At 45.3% G+C, this 15,558-nt stretch overlaps 1 pseudogene; it reads right to left on the bottom strand.

Annotated features, from left to right (window-relative positions):
* Positions 1–14,499: 14,499 nt before the first annotated feature.
* On the bottom strand, positions 14,500–15,558 carry LOC137062534 (trace amine-associated receptor 13c-like; annotated as a pseudogene).

Below are 15,558 nucleotides of genomic sequence, written 5' to 3'. Positions count from 1 at the left end.
TTATACAGTGTCTGGATCAGACCGACCAACCCATCTACCACCCAATCTAATTAAGCATTGTGTTGTAATTATTTACCCATTGTATGCATTATTAATTATTATATTTAGCTGCACAATAATAGGGTAAACAGTACTAAGTTTTTATTAATATGTACCTGCTTTTATATATATATGACAAACTTATTTTACTATTTCTTTTCAAATGAATTGTTTCTGTCAGTTATCAATTTTTAATATATTTTTTCAAATTTCATTTTAGAGTTGCTTTATTTTTTGAAAAACAAAGAGCAGAGAGTGATAAATTATTAAAAAAGCAATAAACTGGGCAAGAGAACTTATACTGCTTAGGATTAATTATATGACTGACTGTGGGGAATAATGTTTTTGAATAAATTGTAAATACCAGTAAATTGACTAGTACAAATGTAGTAAATCTGTTATCTTGCTCTTCTCTGCCTTCCACCAGCTCAGAACAGGTCCTCTCAGAACCGTGATCAGGGTGCCAACCAGTGTTGGGAGTAATGCATTACAAAAGTAATACATTACAGTAACTTATTACTTTTTGATGTAACGCAGTAGTGTAAGGCATTACTAATGAATTTTCAGTAATATTTTACTCTGTACGTTTTCAGTAACGCTTGCGTTGCGTTGATTTCAGCCACTGTGCTCGCGCTGGCCAGTGGAAAAGTGGCTAAAGAAGGTTTAAAGGCTCTGTCGTTTAAAACAATAGCACAATGGCGAGCGCGTCGAAGAACGGACGAGAGACGAGGCGCGCGCTGCTGAGCCAAACTAAACACTTGGGTAAAGATGACAGAATAACTGCACACCATGGTTTTGATTTTTTATAGTAATAAAGTAATTTAGTTCAGTTAGAGAACAGGCCGTTCAAATAAAAACTGTAGTTGTCTGTTATATGATCTGAATGAGCGTTGCAGCAGGAGTCAAATCTTGAGCTGATCGTGTAAGATTTGGTTTCAAAGTGAAATGTAAAAGCGCCTAATAAAGGGAGTTTGTCATTGTGTTGTGTTTTTCATTAAGAATAATAGGCTATAATTTTAAACCGAAACTAAAATCTGCTTGGCCGCACAGAGCGCGCATTTACTGACGAGCTGTCTCTCACGGTGTGTGCGCACTGGCGCATTTTCAGTTCATATGGAAGCATAACTTTCATAGGAATTCATTGAAAGCACTCGCTTTGCATCTGCTCCCGTTATTAATAACTGCGCATGTTCCTTTCGGTTAGATAGAATTAGTGATTTAAAAGCCCATATACCGTTATTAGCGGACCGGTGGTCACATCACACTTTGATTAACCTGTGGGAAAATGTCCACACGTCACATCCCTACTGTACATTCGCGAGATGGATGCGCATTGCTTAGAGTTTATCACAGATAAGGACAAGAACGTAGGCTAATAGTCAAATGTAAATGCAGTCAAATGCAACCTATGAAATGCAATTCTGGTCTGCAGCGGGAGAGAGAGCCGCGGGACGAGCGGTAAGTGAGTGGGTTGGACACAGATTAATAACACCTGTCTCTTGTTCCAGTAATGAGCGCGGAGAGGGTATAAAACCTCGGTGGAACCAGAGACCAGGAAGAGAGAGAGACGGACGGTTGATGCCCAAACCCCAGAGACTGAGAAACCGGAACCCGGAAGTGCCGACCCGGAAGTGATCGTTGTTACTTTGAGAAAGAGAAACTATACATTACTGAGTGTGTTTTGCCATTGAATGAGAATAAATAAACAGCATCAACCGTCCAGCCGACCCCCGTGTCCTCTTCCTTCCTCATCTTATCGAACTTTGTTACACTCTACAATACTTATAACAGAATTGGATTGTTTGTGATTCTCTCTGTCATGATTTCTTGCATTGTCTTGAGACAATTCTCTATTGTTAGCCTGGATAGGCCTCAATCATTATGCTTCATCATATCGCCTTCTACTGGATGTAAAATGCTCTCTGGTAGCCTACATTTTAGAATGTTAAGAGCTACTTCTGTAGTTATTTTGCTGAAAGTAACTCAAAAGTAATACAGGAGTAATGTAACGCATCACAATTCTGACACAGTAATATTGTAATGTAAAGAATTACTTTTAAATAGCAGTAATAAGTAATCTATACTATAATACAGGTTGGAAGTAACTTGCACAACACTGGTGCCAGCCAGTTCTACATGGGAAGTGGCCTGATATCCAGAAAGTTTTCGCACTGTTCGATGAAGTTGAGCACATCCGAAGTCTCACAGGAGTCACCAAAGACTGGAAACTCCAGCCGAATCTGGGGCCGCCCACAGAGGGAGGACAAACTTGGAACAACCGGAGGGTTAAGCACATCAGTTAGTGGAGAAGATACATGAGAAACATAAGTAGCATTGACAGTCTTTGATGGAGGGAATTTAACTCTAGATGCTGGTATGGGAGTTCTATGATCTTGAATGGATGACATGGAGGTAGCTGGTGTGTAGGGCTGTAATCTTGAGACAGAAGGGGTACTGGTGAAATGTAATTTTTTCAGTTTATTTTCCCATTTTACATTTCTTCTCAGGAAACAATCAGCCACAGCTGTCTCCAACTTTTCCAGAGAGCGGCTAAAATAATCCTCTACCTCTGCTAAGCCATTGTCCACTGCCCCCCTAACGCTAGCTTCCCAATTAAGAGAACTGTCAGACAAGCATTTACAGTCCTGTTCAACAGATATAACTTTAGCACTAAGAGCCAATAAATCCCCTTTAAGTTTGTCAATTTTCTGTTTGCATGGTTTGTACCTCATTCGCATTCACCACACAGCTATTATCATCATCATCATCATCATCATCATCTGTAGCATCAGCAGACAGGTATGATGAGCTAACCATAGAGGAGATTTCACCTGCAGGATTCTGTCTAGTGACAAACGGGCCTGCAGTAAAATTGGGCGGCATTGGGTGACTGTCTAGTTTTATTAGCTTCATGTACATTATGGTTAGGGTTATCTGTGTCAATAACATCAGGTGTAACATTTTCAGCATTAACATTTGTCTCTTCTTCCATATTAACAGATTTCTACAAAAAAACAAGCAACAGAACATCCTTGTATGGTGACACCTCCGCCTAACCAGCTCAGACGAGTACTAATTTTAGAGAACGTTTGTTTCTTTAAATAAATCAGACAAATTAAGGAGTATAAACCACAAAACAAGTCAGTTCGTATAGACAAAAACACCAATGTATTTACAAGAAAACAAACATATACCCATCATAACAGCCGTACAATCGTGAATATGTGTACAAGTGAGCGTGTGTGTGTGTGTGTGTGTGTATATTTGTGTGCATAGGTCTCTCAGTCTAGCGTGTACGATGTACAACGTCAGATCAGTCTCACCGGCAATGATGACAAATCCAGGAGCAGTATCTGTGTGTTGTCCAACTGTTTAAAGTCCACTGGGACGAGCAATCCACCCAGCAGGGAAACGGATCTACTCCACCAAGGGTCGGCAGTCAACGCTCCAAAAACAGCAAGCAAAAAAAAAAAGATAATCCACATCGCGTTCGGTTTGTGAATGAGATACCACACTCCCGATCCCGGTTTGCCGGTCCTATATGTTTAAAACACCCTCCCAGTTCCTGTATGGGTGACATGTAATCACGTGACACTGTCTCGCCTGGAACGTCACGCGAGAAGGGAGATAAGGCATAATAACAGTAATATGCTTGGGAGAGAAATACAGAACACAGGAGAAAGCAATACAACAAATGACCAACTAATCACTCTTATTGTTGATCCACTACAATTATGCATCTCCTTATGTGGCCACGCTACAACCTTGTGTGATTCATTTAAATACTCTCCTCAGCAAGGTCTGCAATGTGAGAGAAAAGCAGGAGAGCGTAAGGCTATGTCTACATTAATCCGGATAGATTTGAAAATGGAATTCCCTTTCAAGGGAATTCACGCTGTATCACCACTGTGGGAAAACCTCTGTGTGATTGCGTCTTGAAGCAAGTATGTAACCAACCAATAAAACGACAGAACGTAATAGGCGGTTGACGTCATAGACCTGGAAACTATAAAGCACCCGTAAACACAAACAGAAACTAGCTTCTGTGCCTTCAGTAGTGCTCTGTGTAACTATTGTCTGTTCTGGTATTTTTGTCATTTGAAATAGCACACACATTTCAGTTAAAATGGCGAGCGAACAAACACCGCAAGACTTCCATAAGTGTGTCATGAGTTGAGATACACACAACCCTAGAGGGGGCTGCTTGCAAACACTATGAGTGTTTATCATTAAGAACGCTGTGCTCCCGCTGGGCGCTTTTCAAGGAGTGTACTTTGGCTTGCGTTCCTCACAACTCTGGTCCTGCTGTGTCCAAGGCATAGCAGCAGCTGCAGTTGTGGGGTTTCTGAAATGGATCTGGCAGCGGGGTTAGAGACTTCTCTGCCCTTACCTGCCAGATCCAGTGCCTCTTTTCAGGGTTTGGAAGCCCTCACTGCGGTTTCTTCTAAGGCATCGATGCTGCAACTATCCAGCTCTGAGGAGTTAGATATTGTTAGTATCGAGGCAAGTGGGAACTAGGATTTGCCACTTCATTCCCCAGCCAGTGAGGAGCTAGTGGATGTGTTGGGTAGAGCAGTTGCCAGGCTCAATCTGGACTGGCCACAAGAAAGTCAGGAACACCCGTCTGTAAGAAGCAGATTACACAAGCAATTCCTTCCACTCTGCTTAAGATCCATGTCGGGGCTTGACGTTCTTTCCAGACATCCTCACTGAGGTGTAGAGGTTTTAGAATCGTCTGGTTTTGTCCAGGATTTTCAGCCCGCAGACATCCACCTATGGTAATATAGTTGGGCTGATCAATAATATAGTTGGGCCAATGGTGTCAGGGTTGTGAGGGTAGTCCCCTCCGAAGGAAGGTGGTGTTCACGCTTACCCCGTCGCAATGTGGCGCATGGAGAGCCCTCGTGAGTCATCTGAGGATGGCTCGCGCCCTCTGTGGAGGGCTGTAGTACATTCAGGCCAGTTGTTCCCAGTCGGTTTACCGCTTCAGGGCATTGCACTCACTGTGCAGAGTACATCAGAGGCCAGCCTTGAGAGGCTGGTACCTGTAGTAAATTTTCTGGCAGAGTGGGAGAATCTTCCAAATATATCTCGTTGGGTCCTGCATATTATAAAAAAGGGGTACGCCATCAGGTTCAGGTGTCGACCACCCAGTTTCAATGGGGTCCTGTCCACAGTGGTGGGCCCCTAGCAGGCTCTGGTTATGACTCAAGAAGTACAGACTCTTCTGCGAAAGAGGGCCATAACATAAAGAGGGTTCCTCCTCCCAGCAGGGAGTGAGGGTTTTACAGCCGGTACTTCATTGTGCCAAAGAACGATGGAGGGTTGCGGCCCATTTTAGATCTGCGCATTCTTAACTGAGCGGTAGCAAAACTCTGTTTCAAGATGTTTACACTGAAGGGGGGATTTTGAAATCCACTGCCGCTTCAATATACCTGTATATATTTATATCCTAATTAACTTCATAATCAAAACTTTAATCAATATTTATCCTATATTATTATAATGATTCTATCCAGTTATGATTTTGTTTTAGTTTCTTGTTTTCTAAAGTGTGTATTTGGTCTCTGAGGAGTGACTGAGGGTCTGGCCTAGAGATGTGTGATGTGTCACTAAACACTGGCAACAAGGTCATGTGTTTGGATTTTGGAGGTATCACACACCCCTAACATGTCAGGAGTGGAGTAACAGCGTTTGCTCACTTAGCCCGGCTTACAGATATGAAATATGGATTTGTCTTTCATTTAATTTATTATGTTTTATTCCTTTTATATTTCCTTTTACTGAAACACTAAAGACTCAAGATGAATATTGCCTGTACTATTGTGTGTCCCTCTCACTAAAGGAAAGCACATGTTATCAGTATGTTTTGGTAAGAACTGGTTAGAACTGGAGCTTAATCAGCTCCAACCTTGGAGAGACTGTGTATCTGTGTATGTGCGCAATATTCTATGTTACAGATCAGAATGGTGTCAATGGGCACCCTAAGAGATGGGTGGACTTGTTGTTCTGGGCAAGCTGGCGCCTGCTCCAGATCTGGAAGGTCACTACGGGCCTGATTCTGGGGTGAAAGCATCAACAAGTGACACGTCAGTGGAAACGTGCATCAGATTAACTGACTCGAGTGGAAATTTACCATGACTGTGCATTGTCTCTGAGCCAATCAGAACCATCCACATCGCAGTAAGGACGTGGATAAGACCTTGAAAATGGTATAACTGTTGGGACAATTGTATGTACGATAGGGCGAGGCAACGAGACAGTGAGAGAGGGAGCGCGGCCTACGAACTCCTTGTGAGACTTTTGAAACTGCAAACTATTCTTAAGTAAATTTTTCTTTTATTTAATTGGAATCCTGACTCTATCTTCATTTCTTCACTACTGGTCCTGGGTCATAAGCTGTTAACCCCTAACAACACTCAAACAGATCGTGTCACAGATCTGGTCTGAGGACTGGTTTGTCACGATAGATCTAAAAGACGCATTCTCCCGTGTATCCATCTTTCCACGGCACAAGAAGTTCCTGTGGTTTACTTTCGGTGTAGAAGTGTACCAATATCGGGTTCTTCTGTTTGTTCAAGGTTTGTCACCCCTCCCCTTCACAATGTCTGTAGACGCAGCTCTGGTTCCCTTGCGCATGCAGGGGATCTGAATTCTCAACTACAACAACGATTGGTTGATTTTAGCGCAGTTGGCATCAAGATGTTGTTCTCGCTCATATGTGAAAGCTGAGGCTGAGATTGAATTCCAAAAAAGTATTTTATTGCCAGCTCATAGATCTGTTTATCTTGGAGTCATTTGGGATTCAACCACCATTCGTGCTCGCCTATCAGAGCCTTGTGTGGGGTCGATTCTCTCATTCTCTCAGCAGTCAAAGGGGTGAAACTAGAGTAACCACTTACCGTCAAACAGTATCAGAGACTGTTGGGTCAGATGGCAGCAGCATCCAACGTGATTCCTTGCGGTCTGTTGTACATGAGACCGTTGCAGTGGTGGATCAAGACCAAGGGGTTTTAACAGAGGGGAAATCCTTTTCACATTATCTAGGTCATGGGGTTTTGCCTTCGTGCATTGATTATGTGGAAGCAGCCTTGGTTCTTAAGTTCAAGGCCTAGTGTTGGGAGCTCCTTGTTGTCAAGTCACTCTAATGCATGACCGATGCATTCCTCACAGGGTGGGGAGCAATCATGAGGGGTTGCTTGGCCCAGGGCCAATGGCAGGACCATCATCGTTCTTGGCATATAAATTGTCTGGAGATGTTGGCAGTGTTTCAGGCTCTGAGACAGTTCCTGTCAGAGCTCTAGGGCTATCATGTGTTAGTCCTTATAGATAAAACATCGGTGATCTCCTACGTCAACCATCGGGGGGGGGGGTTGAGATTGCGCCCGTTATACAAGCTGGCTCATCAGCTTCTCCTGTGGGCCTAAGGGAAACTTAGTTCCATCAAAGCAGTTTGTATCCAAGGGGAATTAAATATGGAAGCAGACAGCCTGTTGAGACAGGGACTGAGGCCCAGGGAATGAAGACCCCACACCTAGGTGGTGGAGCTCCTGTGGGAGAACTTCGGCAGGGTAGAAGTGGATCTGTTTGCGTCAGAGCAGCTCACTGTCATCTGTGGTTCTCCCTAACACCTCCAGCTCCCTTAGGACTGGATGCCATGGTACAGGAGTGGCCGAGGCTGCCACTGTACACATTTCCCCCGATCGGTCTGCTCACGGGAGTTCTAGAGAGAGTGCGCTGGACGGGCCCATCTAATACTAGAAGCCCCGTTCTGGCCGGGCCAAATATGGTTCTCGGACTTTGTGTCTCTCCTCGATGCCTTTCCCATGGAGATTCTGATCAGGAGGGACCTTTTTCTCTCAGGCGAGGCGAGCTTTCCTGCACCCTCACCCAGAACTGTGGAAACTGTGGGCTTGGCCTCTGAGGGGAGCCAGCTCATTAGTTCAGGTCTCAACTGAGGTTGTGGAGACCATACGACAGTCTAGAGCTGTCAGTTTAGGGGAAAAATTTATGCCTTGAAGTCGAAACTTTTCATTTCATGGTGTGGGGATGAGATTCAGTTAACTGCCCAGTGGGAAAGATTCTCCACAGGATTAGCTCCCTCCACATTAAAGGTGTATGTGGTGGACTTAGCAGCAACTTTGGGTGGTGTTTCATTGGGGTGACATCCACTTACCACTTGTTTCATTTGTGGCACTTTGAGACTTAGGCCTCTGGTTCGCACCAGGGTGCCAGCATGGGACCTGGCCATTGTTTTACATGGCCTTTCATGGGCATCATCTGAGCCAACTGACTCCCTGAGAAGTTTCTCACTCTTCCTGTGGAGAAAAACTAAACAGTTTGTTTGTTTTGGGCCACCCTTGAGAGGGGTCCCAGTATCCAAGCAGAGAATGAGCAAGTAGGTGGTCGAGGCTATCTCACTTGCTTATGAGGTGGCTGGTAAACCTTTTTTCTTTTGACTTTACGGGCCCATTCTACTAGGAGTATGGTGACTTCTAAAGCTTTGTTATCAGGGGCTTCCCAGCAAGAAAGTGACGTGGCAGGGTGGTCCTTGTCCCACACCTTTTTGAGTTTCAATGAGTTTCAATGAGCTTGACTCCAACCCAGGGGCATGGGTGCTTGTTCATTAGCCAATGGTGGATATGGGGATATGTGTAATGTCATTGAGTTTAACATGACGAGGGGCTGGCTCAGCTACCAAGGTACACTGGGAGGCATATCCCACTTGGAGAAATGCAATCACAGTACCTACCCGTAGGTAGGACTTAGGAATACATGTATGACCCACGTATGGGCTACTTACGGAAAAACCTGGAGTATCCAGCCGCAGGTGGAAAAGTTTTTCAACCCTAGGGGTGGAAAGGTACTTGCCAAGAGAAGACACACACTCAAAGAGACTTACTGAGGAGAATACACGTGATGGTTGGCCTGCGGGGGAACCGTGCACACGGGCACCTAGCCTGACATGGAGGTCCTTCCTCAGAGGAATAGGCCAGGGAGGTGCTGTCGCAAGGAGTATGAGTTCGGAGAACCAGGTCCGGCCGGGCCAATACGGGCACCATGAGGTCCTGCTCCCTGTCCTCCTGATCTTGCACAGTAGCTGTGCGAGAAGGCTCACTGGGGGAATCGCATATTTGCGTAGGCCCCGCAGCCAGCTGTGCGCTAGTGCATCCATGCTAAGGGTCCCCTCTGTCAGGGAATAGTACCAGCGGCAATGGGAGGAGTCATGGGAGGCAAACAGATCTATCTGTGTGTCGCCAAACTGGTCCCATATCAGCTGAACCTCTTGGGTATGGAGTCTCCATTCCCCCTGGGAGAGGCTGAAACTGCGAGAGCTCATCGGCCGCACGGTTCAGTTCCCCAGGGACAAAAATGGCACAAAGCAACCGCAGATGCTTCTGGCTCCATGACAAGAGGTAGCGGGCGAGTTGTGACATCCGGTGGGAGCGTAGACTACCTTGGCGGTTGATGTACGCTACTGTCACCGTATTGTCTGACCGGACCAGTACGTGCCTTTCCTTGAGCAGAGCTCGGAAGCGGTGCAGGGCAAGACGTTTGGCCTGCAACTCGAGGCAATTGATATGCCACACATGCTGGGGCTCTTTCCATAACCATTGCACATGGCACCCCAGCCCGTGGCATAGGCATCTGTGGATACCACAAATATACCTGGAAACTCGTTCTAAGGGAATCCCCACCCGTAGAAACTGGAGATTCCTTCACAGGTTTAAGGTTTGGTGGCAGGCCGAGGTCACTTGGACCCGGAACGTGCCGCATTGCCATGCCCACCTTGGGACTTGGTTGCGAAGCCAGTGCTGAAGTGGTCTCATATGGAGCAACCTGAGCGGTGTTACTGCAGCTGCAGCTATGGATGCCATATCCCCCAGGAGCCTCTGAAATAGTTTCAATGGGACCACATCCCTGCGTTCGATCTGGCGAAGGCAGGTCAGCAGAGACGGCGCGCACTTGCTCGGAAGCTGTGCGGAAATGGCAACTGAGTTGATCCCCATACAGAGAAAAGAGATCCTCTGCACTGGGCAGAGTTTGCTCTTTTCCCAGTTTACCCGAAGGCCCAGACGGCGAGATGGTGGAGAACCAAGTCCCTGTGTTCGCAAACCTGCTGTCGCGAGTGGCTGAAGATGCGAACTCCGAGGTGCCTGAGTAGCACTAGGGCTGCCTCGACGACCTTCGTGAAGATGCGAGGAGACAGGGCAAGAACAGAGAACGGCGTACTGGTATGCTCTCCCCTCAAAGGCAAACCGAAGAAACGGTCTGTGTCGAGGAAGTATAGAGACATGAAAGTACACGTCCTTCAGGTCAATCACTGCAAACCAATTGCGTGGACGAACGCTTTCGAAAATGGGGGCTGTCAACATCTTGAAGGGAATCCTGTCTAGGGTTCAAGATGCGCAGGTCCAGGATTGGTAATAACCCACCGCCTTTCTTGTGTATATTGAAGTAAGGTCTGTAGAAGCCCGGACTTCATCTCGGCTGGAGGGACGATCTCGATGGCACCCTTTGCCAGTAAGGTGTTGATATCCGCATATAGGACAGGGGCATTGCCATCTAAAATTGTATAGTGGACTCCCCGAAAGCGGGGAGGATATTGTGCGAACTGAATCGCATAGCCGAGCCTGATGGTGCGGCCAAACCAGTTGGACAGCTTGGGGAGTCGCACCCTCTTGGGGCTCGGAGGTGAATATTTCGGTTCTTTCTTTAACCAATCATAAGGTGACGCCAGCCCCTTTTTTGGGGGCCAGCAACGGGTTGGGGTTTTCGGAAAACAAAAGAGTCTCCCCCGTCCCTCCTCCTGTCATCATCTCCTGGAGAGAACCGAGTTCAACTCCGAGCGGCCTGCCTCCGAGCCGCTGCTTAACCTGTTGTTTAGCCGGCTTTGGGGCGGAGACAGGCTGGGCGGTCCTCCTGCGGGCACCTTCACGCTTCGGCTCAGGTGAAGGCTGCTGCTGCGGCTGAGCGGGAGGGGCAGGAGGGCGGCTTCGAGGGGGAGCGAACTGAGGCGACAAAGCAGAAGGGGCAGGATGTGTTTAATACCTCAGTCTGTCTCAGTGTGGCTGAGAACTGTTGGGTGCAGTCCTCAACCTCCCCGCCGAATAGCCCAGCCTGGGAGATGGGACCGTTTAGGAAGCGTGTCCTATCAGACTCACACAACTCAGCCAGGTTAAGCCATAGATGGTGCTCCTGGACCACACAAGTGGACATCACCTGACCGAGAGCCTGTGCGGTTACTTTCGTCACCCGTAGGAAGAGGTCAGCAGCCGCGCGCAGCTCATGCACAAAGGCAGGGTCAGCACTGCACTCGTGCATATCTCTGAGCATCCTGGCCTGATAAACCTGAAGGATGGCCAAAGCATGCAGGTCAGACGCGGCCCAGCCCGCGACGCTATAGGCCCCGCCCACTAGTGAGGACAAGAACCTACAGGCCTCGGATGGGTGCTTTGAGTCACCGCACCATGCGGGGGCACTCTGAGGACGCAGTTGCATCCGAACAGAAGCGTCCATGGGGGGAACCCCAGTGTACCCTTTAACAGTGCCGGTATCGAGCACCATGAATGCGGAAGCGGCCACCGAATGATTGCGAAAAGGCAACAGGGACTTCCACGACTTCGACACCTCTTCATGCACCTCCGGGAAAAAAGGCACTGACGGACGGACGGCGCACTCGGCGTGGGCCTCCCCCAGATACCAATCATCCAGCTTCGAGCACTTGGGACCTGGGGGAGGATTCCACTCGAGCCCGAGGCTCTCGGCCACTCGGATTAGCATGGCTGTCAGCTCCGGGTCAGACACGGACAATGCCGACACTCCCGCAGGAGGCGGCACAGCCGAATCCTTATCTCCGGAGGAATCCAGCCCGCTTGTGATGCGGCAATTGATTTGGCGTCGTCCGCAGGCACCTCAAATGAAACGCGGGGCCTAGGACAGAAAACACCAGCGCTAACATCTGGTAACACCATGGGTTGCAGTACCGAAGATGGGGGTGTGGCCCGAGGAATACTTGTCGGGTTGGCCCGCACCGACACCCTCAGATCACCCTGACCACCAGCCAAAGTACTGCCTCGCAAGGAGACAGTAGATCGGGGTGCGGTAGAGGGGACTCTCGCTCCAGAACGGAGATCATTGAGTCTTGATCGCAGCACTGCGATGGGCATGTTCCCTCAATGACAACATGATGCATCCATGAACGCGAGCCCGGCGTATGCGAGGCCCAAGCACGCCAAACAGCGATCATGCCCGTCAGACAGACTAACATATCAACTGCACCCAGGAACGGAGCACGGGCGAAACATCTTTAAAAAGACACGCCGCATGCAGCTCTTTTAGAGAGGAGTTTTACTCAGGCAGAGTGCTGAGACACCCAGGGAGAACACACAGACCTATACAGATCACTGCACAGATCGTCAGGAATGCGGGACTCGCTGGAATGCGCTATATCACCAACACCCTGGGGAGACACTCGTCTTTAAGAGATACAATGCTTAGGATGGCAAGTAGAACTCGGCCCCGAAGCAGAAACATAAATGCGTGACTGCTATGCAATGGCATTTATACCCACACAGAGGGTTGGGGTTACATTAGGCAAATTCCGCAGTCCCATGACATTTTCATGTCATTAGATCGTTTTGATTGAGATTGAAGGCAGCTGGCTTTCTAAGCAAAACCCCCATTTCGTCACTACTGACGTAACTCGTAGTGTACTGACTGAAAGTGAACCCTAGTTCCCTGAATAGCGAATGATATGCTGCTTCACCTGGCCATACTCCCTGCATGCCTGTGAGCGCTTACTTCAGGCTGTTTTAAGAAGCTAATTTCTGTTTGTGTTCACGGGTGCTTTATAGTTCCTGGGTCTATGACGTCACCCACCTATGACATTCCATTGTTTCATTGGTTGGTTACATAGACTCTGCAGGTACATTTATGCAAGAATATTTTCTGTCATCCTTGCAGGACTGGGATATGAAGTGTGCAAAGTAACATTTTAGCGACTATGTGAACGTGAATAGCAAATAATTGGCTTAATATCGGTATGCACATTTATTGGTACAATATGTGTCACATCACTAATCATTCATTTTCAAATATCTCCGTCTTCATAGTCCTTAGTTTTCACAGTTTTCAAATTTATCCACTTTGGAGAGTGTTTTCAAAAAGCTAAGTTTTCATTGCCTTAATAAAACATCTCAGTGTGGACAGAAGGCCAAAACGGAGAGAAAAGATGTGTTTTCAAATAAAAACTTATAAGGACATAATAACAAGTGCAAATAACAAACACTCGTATCTTGTTACAATAATTGGAGTGGAGAGAGTTGAGTTTGTGTGCAATTATGTTTGAACTAGTCATCTGGAAGATTAATTTGTGTCTGGTCCACAATTCTTACAGAACACATCCAGAAACATGAACGGAAAGGCAGATTTAAAAAGATGCTTCAGAGGGTCAAAAACACATAGAAACTTATTGATGCTGTATAATATTAACATAATAAAGCTCAAGGCACCATTAGGATTATGTGAAATGTCAGTAATAAAATGAAGAACAGATAATAAATAAATAAATAAATAAATAAATAAATAAGTCCATGTGGTTATCACATGTCAGTCATCTATTTAATCAACTTCTCTGTCATTGGTTCAGCAATGCAAACAGAAACATACTCAGTAAAACTGGTATTTCTATCTGTTGTCATGTTAATATTGTGGATTATCAATTTATTTTTGTGAGGGCCCCTGTACATATATTTGTATATAACTGTGCACACTGTATGTAGGCTACTGGAAATGTAGTTTATCTATAAATAATGTTAAAAAAAAAAACATTTTTTAGAATATGGTGATACGAGCACAAGGAGTTAAGAATGAGTATATATTTCTGTTACACAACAGCCTGTAAATCAAAACTAAAATCTGAGTAGAAATTTAAGCTACAAACAAGTACAAATCTTTTTTTTTTTGCGTTCTTCCAGTCCAGAAGAAAGTACAGACATAGAGCAGACACACATGGTTGTGCAGACATGCATATAAATTACACATTAGAAATAAAATATAACAATAATATAAGAAACAAAAATTTGAAAAATGGAATAATACACATTGCTAGAAATCTAGAGAATAAATGTTTATAACCTTCTGAGGCGTTTTATAAGCCATTTTAATAATATACTTTGTGTAACCCACCATAATGTATTTGATACTAACACATAGGTCTTTACCCTCTCTTTTTTGTGACTGATGAAAATTAAATTTAAAAGTATTTTACTATGTAAAAAGTTTGCTTGTTAAATTCTGACAAAAATTGCATTGCATCAGTGTGAGTATAATGCAAGCATATTATATATAAAAAATGCTTACTATTAAGATACATGTAGTGCAAAATAATGATTAATAAAAAATAAAATAAAAAACTATGCTGAAATGGCTCTCAAACTGACGGTTTTACCAATTTAATTACAATTGATTTTGTGTAAAAATATTCACCAGAGAGGATGCTGGCTGAAATATTTTTAGAGTTAAGATGTGTTTAATTGTTTTTTTAAACCAGGGGTAAAATAAAGCATAAACCAGAGGATTCAGACCTGAGTTTATATACAAAACCCATGTCAAAATGTGTATGGTTGTGGAAGAGATTACTGTTATAGAACAGATATAGTATGGAATAAAGCACAGCAGATAAACTGATACAATGATTCCTAAAGTCAGAGCAGCTTTACTCTCAGATTTCCTCCTCACTGAACCTTCCATTACACATTTACCACCCTTCATCAGAGCGTTTATAACTTTCACCTGCTGATGTGCAACATAAAATATCCTCAAATATAAAGTTATGATCAGGATACAAGGAAAAATAAAAGACATAAACAGATCAATAACTCCCCAGGCAAATGTCATCATGACAGAACACTCTCCATAACACATGTCTGTTTTGAGTGAAGTATTAAAATATCCATTATTAATTACATAGGCAGTGATATAAGCTGAGGAGCAAATCCAGCTCATACAGATGCTTATTAAAGTTTTAGTTGTGGTTATTTTCCATGGGTACAGTAAAGGGTGACACACAGCCACATACCGATCAACAGCAATTAAAACTAAATTACTGAGTGATGCTGAAAGTGGCACCTCAATAAATATTGAATAGAGTCCGCATAAAGTGTCTCCAAAGTACCAACATGTCTCAGTTAGCCTGGTGGCCTCCATGGGCATGACAATTCCAATAAGCAGGTCGGCCACAGCCAGAGAGAGAATAATCAGGTTGGTTGGAGTGTGAAGCTTCTTGAAGTGAGAGATGGAGATGATCACCAGCAGGTTCAGAAACACAGTCCATGCTGACAGCAATGATACAAATGCATACATGATATTGTATTCATGTCTGGAGCGTGTCCCCTTGATACATGATGAGTTGATGGCAGGAAAGCAGTATTGAGTCTCATGATCCTCTGTCTCATAGGCCATGAGTGAGTCTCCTCCTGTTAGAAGTTTGTTCTGCTCTCCTTACTGTCCTTTCAT

The sequence above is a fragment of the Pseudorasbora parva genome, chromosome 23, assembly GCF_024679245.1.
Source record: "Pseudorasbora parva isolate DD20220531a chromosome 23, ASM2467924v1, whole genome shotgun sequence".
NCBI classification, from domain to species: Eukaryota; Metazoa; Chordata; class Actinopteri; order Cypriniformes; family Gobionidae; genus Pseudorasbora; species Pseudorasbora parva.
This window is presented reverse-complemented; position numbering and strand designations above follow the sequence as displayed.